Here is an 11031-nt window from a genome sequence, read left to right on the forward strand (position 1 = left end):
ATAGCCCGGGATATAGCTTTTCAGCACAATATCACTCTGTAGGCATCTTCCATGTGCCATCAGAGCAAAACTGTATCAGACAAGCTGGATAGGACCAGGGCAGACGCTTATGAATAGAAAATAAAATGGGGAGTCTCCCAGTAATGGATCCAGTCGTTGGAATACCTCAAATAGATCTTTTCAGCTACACTTAAAAATCATTTGAAAAACTTCTTTCAGGACTCCCATGTAAGAAGGCTTGGAAGACAGATGTTTTTTTCTTTTCCTTGGACAGAAATTTTTCTGTATGCTTTTCCACCCTTTCTGCTAATATTTAGGGCTATTCTGAAGACTCAGAATGACTCTGCAAACGTCATTATAGTGACTTACTTATGGCCCAGGAAACAATGGTTCTTCCTTCTTTTGGAAATGGCTAGGGACAGTTACCACAAGCTTCCTCACAGACTGGAACTACCCACACAAGACAAGGGGTGTTTGATATATCCTGACCCCAGACTACTACATTTAACTGTCTGGATGATGGAATCTTAATACTGTTTAGGTACACTTTTTCTGAGGAAGTGCAGCAGGTAGTAAAGGAGGCAATAGACCCTACTACTAAGAAAATCATATATTACTAAATGCAAAAGCAAAAGGGGTTCTAGATGATGCCAAGAAAGGAACCAGCACCCATTCAGAGACTAATGTTTCTCTGATTCTGCATTAACTGTCTGAGTTACTATCTTCTGGCCTGTCTTATTCCTCCATCAAGGTTCATTTGTCAGCACATTTGCCCATGGATCCCTGTCTTTCAGTGCAGTGTCATGTGAAAATGTTTTTGAAAGGGGTGTTGCATACCAAGTCTCCTAGAATACAGGTTTGCTCCTCCTTGGAATCTTAATTTTTGTTTGAAAAACTAACTTCTGCTCCATTTGAACTGGCTCATCAGGCTGAATTCAGGTTCTTAACATGGAAGACAGTCTTACTCATTACTCTGACTTCTGCAAGAAGAGTATCTGAGTTGCAATATCTTATAGCAGATCAACCCCGTCTCATTTTCTACAAATATAAGGTTTCCTTAAGAAGTAATCCTTCATTTATGCCTCAAGTGGTGTCTGAGTTTACTTTGAGCCAAGCTATCCATCTCATTGTCTTCTTTCCGAACCTAAAAATGGGAGATAAAAGATACTCAGTACCATGAATGTCCACAGATAACTCTGGCTCTATCTTGACAGAACAAAATTTTTCAGGACTTATGAGCAGATGTCCATTTCTTATGAAGGTAAGAAAAAGGTCAACCTGTGCCAAAGCAGACTATTTCCAAGTGGTTGTCTCTTGCATTTTTGTTGTTATATCCACCACAACAAGGCAATTCTAGACAGGGTCAAGGCGCTCATTCTGTAAGGTCCTTGGCTTCATTTGTACATTTTTTGAAAGTGTTGGATTATAGAAGTAGCAACTTGGTCCTCTGTGTACAGTTTTATAAATCACTATAAACTAGACTCCTTCTCCTGGTCTTGGACAGGCTTTGCTAGAAACATTCTGCAAGGGTTCATGGAGCCTCATCCTTTTCACTTGGTAAGCTTGGAAAATGTTAAAGGGCAGTATTGCACCAAGCAGAGTCGTGTAGTTTTTGTAATAGTTATACTTTTACTATAAGAACAGTACAGTCTCCAGTAACTGTAATCAGTCAATATGTATGCCTTGTAAGCTTTATGTTTCTCCTCTTTTAGGAGTGCTTCATCAAATATTTTATTCTGTATATCCAGTATTTTATTCAGTATATCCATACATGTATCTTGTTTCAGTTTCTGAGCGTATATTTCCAAAGCTATGTTTTCTGCTTAGCCTGAAATGGTGAATGCCAGCGCATGTCCTTCCTTTTCCAAGTCACTAACGTATCTACAGATTTACAGTTTATATTTCAGGCATTCGTGTAGTATTCTTTCATCTAAAGCTGGTGGAAGTTAATAACCATTTTCCGTTCGTTGCACACACAACAGGAGAAGGGTCCCCAAAGCAAAAACACTTTAAAGAAGCTTTACTTTAAGGCTGTCTTTGTAAAATTCATGATTGCAAAACAAGGAAAACTACTGGAAACAGCCCCCTCTCAGAAAAAACAAAACAGCAAAAAAATCTCTCCCCTCAGTGTGCCAGTCTACATCCCTTCTCATTTGCACTTATGCGCACACACACACACACACACACACACACACACACACACACACACACACACACACACACACACACACACACACACACACACACACAACTGGAGCCACTTTGAAGAATTACAATTTCTCTTTTCCAGATTTCTTAGTAATGTGGGAAAGAGGAACATCAATTGGAAAATCATTCAGATGCAAGGAGAACATGCATAAGGCAAACCCATCTGGTAACAACTTGAAATCCTAACATTGCTAAACATCACACTGCTGCCTACAGTCAAACTAACTTGTCACAAAAGTAATAAAAAATAACAGCAATCTCTTCAAGTAGCAGTAGATGTAGGTATTTAAATAGTGTGGCTACATTTAAGAAATTCTTTGACGATTTATAACCACCTTTATTGTCTGTTGAAATCTTGAGTATAGCTAATTGTGTTGTAACTTTTTAAGCTGTATTTGTAGCTTTGTATGACAAATTAAATATGTGGTTTTAATTTTGCATTTTTTCAGGATTGGTGTTATCTTTGAAGTTTTTCAGCTTTTAACAATTCCATTCCTTGTTGTGAGCGACAAGATAAATGGCAGAACCAGTTCTAACGTGGATAGTTTTTGATAGTGGTCTTGTTTTTTTTTATTTCCACAGGTTGTCATAGACCAGTGTTGTCTCTCCGTTTACAGTTATTCTTTGGAGCAGTAGAACATGATGGTGCAAATTCTTGACATAAAGTCCTTCAACACCTTTATCCATGGAGCTGCAGTATGCATTACAGTTGATTACAGCCTTTCCTGTATCAGCAGTGGATTCCACCAAACATCTTTCATGAAAAACCAAGGCATATTCAATACAACTGAAAAAAAAGAGTGTACAGCACAGACATTTGACCAGAATATATAGAAATTACCATCTAGTGATATAGCTCTGGGTGTAGAGTAATGCAGTATCTGATCATTTACCCTACCAAGTGAATTGAACATTATTAAACAGTTTGTAGTTATAGCATATCAACTTTAAATGCACAAACATGGACATAAATTTATCTTCAGTGTGAAGAGTGATGAGAGAGGGAGAATGGAACAAAAGTTGTTTTGGTGATATAATCTGAGAAAATGTTCACTTTGTTTCTGTTCTCTGAAACACTTGTTATTTTCTTTGGATGTTTTCTCTGTGCATTATGCCTTTGTTCTGGAGCACACCATCTAGTTCAAAAGTAAACTTATCTTTAGGGGAAAAAGACAGTTCTAGAAGGGAAGTAGAACTTCTGGCCATATCCTAATCAATTACTACACAGTCAGGTTCACACAGCACACTTCCTTTCTAATTCTGCTTTGTTTTTTGCATTAGAGCAAACTTGAGTCTGTGCTTTTGAAAAGCTGCAGCCTGTTATCTTCATGTTTCAATTTATAAACTTTGAAGTAATTTCTGTTTTGCAACAGTTCATCCCAATGTCCTGACCATGTGAGGTCACTTTCAGTAAGCTCAGATTTTTTTCAAACTCTTTTAAATTCTTGTTGTTATTTTAAAAAGTATTGTGTATCTGAGTTTTGTCTACTTTCCATCTCTCTGCTTGTAGTTATGTTTCCTATTTCAAGTGGTAGTAAATGTGGGACTGTCAGCCTCATCTCTGTGGTGCAGTCTGTTTTACCTAAGTTTGTTCAGTAAGACCATTTCTGGAGAAGGATTCTTGAAAATAGAAGGTGTGGATTGAGTGCCATTGTCCACTCGCTCATTCTGGGGTATAAAAGATGGTGGAGAGACTCCTGCTACAGTAATGATATTCAGGTGCGCCCAGCACCTTGTTCAGAGAGTTTGAGATATGCTGTGCCTACCAAAGAGTGTATACATTCTGCACCTACATATTAGGCATCACATCACATCTGCTGATTATCAGAGGGCGGGAGAAGTGGACTGTAGCAGAAATCTGAATTGACTGAAAATAACAGCCAGCCTGCTAGTCCGTGATGGACATTCACATTTTGCCACCTACACAAAGAAAGGTGTATCTAACAAATATGTATTCCTGCCCCCACCCCACTCCCACATACACACACACCAGGAAGCGGGTGAACCACCCCATGGTAGTGAATGTAGAGTGTCAAGTGCTAAAACTAGGATGGGTGGTTAAAACCAAATAATCAGTTGGATGTTGAGAGGCTAGCTGGTTGGGTTGGAGAGGACAGACTCAAGTATTGTAATGCTGGAAATGAAGTTAATGGTTCTTGTGATGCATCAGTGTCTTTTTGAACCCCCATTATCACCAGGGATCACCATTGTGATCATTAGCTACCTTAATTGCCCCCTGTAGGACCACACCTATTTAAGGGATCACTGCTGGTGCCATTGAATGAAATTGTCATTAGCCTGCAAGAAATATTTCACAACTTATGCTTCTCACTGTTGGGAATTTTGCTGTGTTCCACAGAGGTTCATGCTTATGTCTGAGACCGCTTTTGGAACCACAGAGTAAGGGCAATAACTATCCTTCTATACTGGTCCTTGTCTAATCTGGGAAAGGATGACTGCTGAGGGTCTTTTTAGCAAGAACTTAAATACAAGCTCAGTGGTGGAAGTACATCTGATTTGCTCCACACATGAATCAGTGGCTGACCATTTTATTTTAAACTGGTGGGTTTCAGAAGAGAAGACTGCATGAATGTGCAGCAGTAGCTTGCTGTTCCACTCACCATTACTTTTTCCCCTTTTCCCCACAAGCCATCCATGTCCTTTACAACAAGGGCTGTCACTAAAAGTAAACTTTGTTATCCTTTTAGTACTTCTAGCTTTTGGCAACATCAGCACTAGAGCCTTTATACAGAAGAGTTTTTTTTCTTGTTTTACAGCTCCTGCTCAGCCCTGCACACCAAGAGTCTTTAGTTTTTGAACACTTAGTAGTAGCTCATTTACTGCTAGGCTGACACCAGTTCCTCTAATTCATTGGAAACGGCCTGATCAGAGGTACAGAGATGTATACTTTTCGACCCTTTGATAGAAAACGGACTAGTTGCTGACTGGTATATATGGCTGAGTTTGCATTATCAGTATTGGTGTGCTCATTTATTTTATTTTAATTATCCCCAGGAACACTAACATGTGGCGGGAACAAACCATCTCCTTGTTGCACAGGGATAGAGATCTGCCTGCATTCTCAATGATGCAGATCTGAGTATTGCACCTAGGTTGTAAAATAGGAAGGTGAGGAGGGATGGAACCTGTTTACCCATCCAAGGGAGGAGACAGTAGGTATTGTTTTACGAAATGAGTGAGCTGAGGGGATCAAGCGGGGAAACAGCATAGCATTTTTTTTCCTTGAAAAGACCAACATTCAGATGTTTGCATCTCCTGAAATTATGGACCTATAATGGAATGGAAACTTTCTAGTTCACTGCTTCTTTGTGGTAAACAATTTGTCAAGAATTTGATGCACATTCATTTTATTTATGTATGTGATATATATATATATATATATATATATATATATATATATATATATATATATTGTGACTAACACTGATATTTATTTCTGTATGATGTCATTTGATCTCGCTTATGTATGTATTTATTGGTTATAATTAACTGTTCTATTTTATTTATTGTCACTTCTAATCCAGAACCCAGTTTATGACTTTAAAAAGGAACATTGGGTTTATTTCATTTGCCTAGATACTACAGTAAATGAATAATCAGCTTATTTAAGGAAAAAGAAAGTATAGAGATGTAATATAAAGGTTACAAAAAAGAAATTGCACAGGCATTCAGGCTATGGTTTACTACAGGAAAATAATTCAGAAGCTTGAAAAAAACATCCATTTTAACTGTTCTGTTGGTAAGTTAAAAGGTTGCAGTTTTGTTTATATGTCTTAATTCTAGAATTGTGTTGATAGTAACATGCAGTATTTTATGTTTTACTTACTGTCAAGTGGCACATTCAGTTGTGTCATATTTTAAGAATTCCAGATCTGACTATAATAGAATAGCTGTTTAATTTGAAGTATCAGAATATTTAGTAACACAAATGAGTACCACATCTAGTTTTCTAGATAAATCTAAAAATGCGTAGTATTGTTTGCCATAGAAGAAGAAACATTGGTCCTTTTTTAATGGGATCTTATTTGACATTCTTTGCTGTGACTGTTTGCTTCACATAATTGTATTTGTGTTTATTATCATGAATATGTATTATTTTTATGTATGATACAAGTAATGTGGTGTATCTTGAATGAGGGCTTTGTAGCCCATGGACTGATTAAATAAAATATTATTATGATGGAGGAATACGCTAAGTGTACTGTTACCTTCTTTCATTTATGTTTATATTTTTTCTGTATATTTGCTAACTGGGTAAATCCACTGGACACAAGTGTTGCTTTTCAGGAGTGACCAGGAAGCACTGATGTCTGGTTAAATGACTTGCTCAAAGTCACACAGTTTGTATGTGGAAATTGGGGGAATCAAACACAGGACTACAGTGTGAAGCTCATCAACACTTCACAGCTTTTATCCTCTGATGTCAGACAATTAGAAAACTATAGACTGAAAATCAGAATTAAAAGAGTTACAAGTTGTGGAGAAAATCACACAAAGTTTAGGAGCACAGCCTGAAACCACTATATTGCTAAGCATAAACTGCATCAAACGCTTGGGTACTTATGGGATTTCTTTTATGAAATTGTGTGAGCTGCTCAGTATATTATGTGTCACTTCAACTGAGTCCCCTGACATTCATCTAAAGAGATCTCACCTTGAGACTTTGCAAGATGGTTGCACACTGAGCAACAGCTCAACTTCAGCTCTCCCAGTGTGAAAAAAGAAAGTGAAACACAGAGGCCAGGAACTCTGTCATTTTTAACAAATTCTGTTCCTGTATAGTAAGTACACTGCCTGAATGCCAGCAAAGAAGAAACTAAGGGAGCCTGAAAGAAAACCAACTAGAAAAGGTGAAAAGAAAACACTGAATGGGAATCATCATGCAGCTGTTTAGCTAAAAGCAGTTCAAGCTCTAACTTTGTTGCAAGACATGGCATCCAGTAGTATAGAGGAAAAAATAAGTCAAATGTGTTCAGTACTGATTAAAATAAACAAAACACTGAAAGAGTATACCAACTCAAATAACAAAAAGGCTGGGAAAATGGAGGATGCTTTAAAGAGCTATTCAGATGAGCTGATAAAACTGCAAAAATCAGAGGTCAAAATGAATAAGAGTCTGGCTGAATATAAGACTTCTCAAGAAGAATGTTTAAAAAATGGTAGACTGAGGACCTAGCACCTAGGGAAAATCTGAGCTTTTCTGTAGTACCTGAGAAACTGGAAAGAACTGACTGTATTAATTTTATGAAGGCACAAATAAGCAGTTGGACTGATATTCTACAATGAAAATTGGAGAGGATTAAAGATATAAAAAGAACAGACAACAATTACAGTAAGTAGAAGCACATGCAGCAATGTGAGTCTTAGCATGGATAACCTCAGTTTCAAGTTAATTAAGGCATATGTCAGCAGCTGTCTATTTGGGACAAATGTTCCTATCAGGACTTCATTATTTGAAGATGTGCATAGCTTTATGTGTTTGTATTAAGTTAACAGGTTATGGGAGTATTTTGGGCTTGTGTTTTTTTCAGGGTTTTTGTTAAAACAAAAAGTCTAGAAAATGTGACATAGGTTCCAAGGCTAGTGATTGACCTTCCAGACATTACTGGGTGCATAGGTTCATAGGTAGGTACTAGGCTATCTGCCCGAGGGCATTTATAAGCCTAGCCAGAGTGTGTTGGCTTTCGCTGCCCCATTGATTAACTGAGCCTCTGTCAAGCAGAGCCAATGAAGTGATCCCAGAGGTGTATTTTCTGTTACCCATCCACTCGTTAAGGTTTCCTCCTGAAGAGTGTTAGTGAGGGTTTCTGCCTAATGTAGTTAGGAATTTTGTTCCAAAGCATGGGGAGTCTCTGTGACAGGAATCTATCCCTCCAGCATGTTCTATTTATTGTTGTGGCGAGGGTTAGCTCACTAGAGCACGTGGCTCGCAGTGACTTGGATTTCTTTAGGTGGAGCATGTCCATCATTTCTGAGTTGGACATGGCTTTGTAAGTCAGGCAGAGATCATCTCTGAGTAAGCGATATGCCACTGAGTACAGCTGGAGATTTTTCAGTCGGGCTGCATAGGACATATGTTTGAGGCCAGTAATCCTCTTGGTGAGGTGCTTTTGTGGTCTTTCCAGCTCTTGGAAGTGTCTTGTGAGGGGTATTGCACTCTATGATGTGTGTGATGAGTGACGAGTAGAGGGGCACTATAACCTCTTTATTTCTAGATTCATGCATCACAAAAGTTGGAAATAGACATTTTAAAAAGTTGCCATATATAATAGGTAGGAGTCATGACTTTGTACCATAATGGTGACATTTTCCATTTTATCTTGGAATAGGAATGGTCTCACAGGTATAGATAAGAATATTTTATTATATTAAGAAATGCAGGGAGCAAATTGTAAGGCTACAGGAGACACATTTGAAAAGAACTGAGCATGTGAATTTTGTAAAGAAAGGATTTCAGGATGGATAATAAGCAGAATATCGGGGACAAAGGAAAAAAGGAGTACTTATATTAATTGCTAGACAATCTCCAACAGTGATAGAAGAGGGGAAATAAAGATAACTGCAGATTTGTGGGAGTAAGAGGCTACTGGCAAAGGATGAGGATTACTCTAGAATGTAATTAATATTCCACCTAAAGCTGATATTATTATGGAGCTTAAAAAATGGGAGAAGTCATCTGCTTTTTGCAGGGAATATTAATTATAGGTATGGACTGGAATTTGATTTGCAACAATGAGAATGTATCTGAGGGACCTAGAAGGGAAAAATATAGCAAGTGGGCAGATTTCTGAAGAAATTTATAAATATAAATATTTGGTATTAAAGATGTGAATTCAGTAGTAGGAACTATGAGACAATTTACATATTATTCCCCAGTGTACGATAACTGGCCTACACTAAACAGAAATTATATTTTACAGGATTATGTGTACATAATTGAGAACTTTGACACTCATCCAATAACTATTTCAGATCATGCACCAATAATTACTAAGATAAAAATGCAGGGTAATGCTGTAAATGTGAGTCACTGACTCTTCCCCACATACCTGTTAAAAAGAGAGGAATTTAAGGAATGGGTAGTTGAAATTATTCAGGAGTTATTAGGGAACATAGAAATTACTCCAGGCATTACAGCTAGTGAGTGGGATAAAATGAAAGTGGAGTTTGAAAATAGGGTCGAAATAAAAGAAAAAGAGGTCTGGTTAAGAAGTAAAGATTTATTTAAAGAGATGACAACGCTTAAAGTATTATAAAATTATGGGAATCTCACAGAATAAAAAGAGGAACAATTGCAGAGTGCTAAAGAGAAAATAAAGGAGTACCTGGATAATATGCATGAGTTTAGAAAGATATCTCTTTCAACTGTTTTTTTTTTTTTTCCATAAATCCAGAAGACAAAAATCTTTTGGCACAATGACGTAGACAACAGAAAGTAGAAAAGATTGTTGCAAAACATAGGAAGCCTATAACAATACCTGCAGAGGTATTGGATATATTTCGTGAATTTTATAAAAAAAATGTATAAAGCAGAGAAGTGGGGAAATCAAGAAAAAGCAAAAATAGAAATATTTATGGCAGGCTTAAGTATGCCAAGGTTAGATGTAGATGATGCTCAACAGTTAAGATAGGAGTAAATAAAAAAAAAAACAGTGATGTGTAACCACTCTGCAGAAAAGTCTCCAGGAATTGATGATATTTTGGTGGATGTTTGGAAGATAAGAGAGAAGGAAATGATAAAGATCTGAAAGGTATTGTTTAACAGTATTTTAAAAAGAAGGGAGACACCAACATCCTGGAAAAAACTGTGGTGTCTGTAATACCTAAAGATGGTAAAGACCCATCAGTTCCAGCTTTGTATAGGCCCATTTTAATTAAACATGGATTATAAAGTGTTTGTCTGTAATGGCTAGAAGAATGGCAAAGGTGATGCCAAAGTTGATAGATATGGACCGGTGTAGTTTTGTGGTGGGGTGGCAAGCATTTCACAACATTAATAGAACAACAATGTTCCAAAGGAAAGCAGAATGTAAGAAAATACTACTGTTGTTGTTGGAGGGTCTTGATGCAGAGAAAGCATTTGACAGGGTAAGCTGGGATTTTATGAGAAGGGCAATACAAGAATTTGCATTTCCTAATACAATAATAAGGTTAATTAGAAGGTTGTGTGAGGGATCAGAGGCAGAAATCAAAGTGTAAAGGTTCCTGTCTGATAAATTGTTTCTGAACAGAGGAACTAGACAGGGATGTTCTATTTCCTGTTTGTTATTTACATTATATTTAGAAACATTGGCAAAGAAAATAAGTGACTCAAAAATTCAAGAATATAATTGGTATGGTGTTCAAGAAAAGTTGGCTTTATTTGCAGATAATTTTATTTTGTGTCTGATGGACCCAGAAAAGGACATCTCAGTGCTGTTGAACATTTTGAGACAGTTCCATATTTGTTCAGGATATAAAATTAGTGAAGATAAAACAAAGGCTATAGCTGTTAACTATATACCCAAACACAAATTGGTTCAGAAATACATATATTTATGGGAACATGATAAAAGTAATTGTTTAGGAATATGGATTAAAAAGGATTCTATTATGGCAGCTAAGTACAAGTGGGTAGAAACTAAGGAAAAGATAATACAAAAAGTGAGAAACTGGAAGCCCTTGCCCATTGATATGGATAGCAAGATACAAGCAGTAAAATGTGTTATTTTAATCCCTTTAGTTTTATACACAGGTCAGTCATGTTTTTATCAACCAGAGAAGAAGTTGTAGGTAGTAAATAATAAAGAGTTGAAGGATTTT

The 11031-nt window shown here is 37.0% G+C and overlaps 1 protein-coding gene across 1 annotated transcript in view; it reads left to right on the forward strand.

Moving 5' to 3' along the window:
- The window catches only part of ATP6V0E2 (ATPase H+ transporting V0 subunit e2), a 200737-nt gene extending 194318 nt beyond the window's left edge, over positions 1 to 6419 (forward strand). Inside the window, exon 4 of the mRNA XM_044056720.1 lies at positions 2791 to 6419. The gene's annotated coding sequence lies outside the window, so the exon portion shown is untranslated. The remainder of the gene's footprint in view (positions 1 to 2790) is intronic.
- Positions 6420 to 11031: the final 4612 nt, after the last annotated feature.

The sequence above is a fragment of the Protopterus annectens genome, chromosome 14.part0 (assembly GCF_019279795.1).
Source record: "Protopterus annectens isolate FY-2018-M chromosome 14.part0, PAN1.0, whole genome shotgun sequence".
Taxonomy (NCBI): Eukaryota; Metazoa; Chordata; order Ceratodontiformes; family Protopteridae; genus Protopterus; species Protopterus annectens.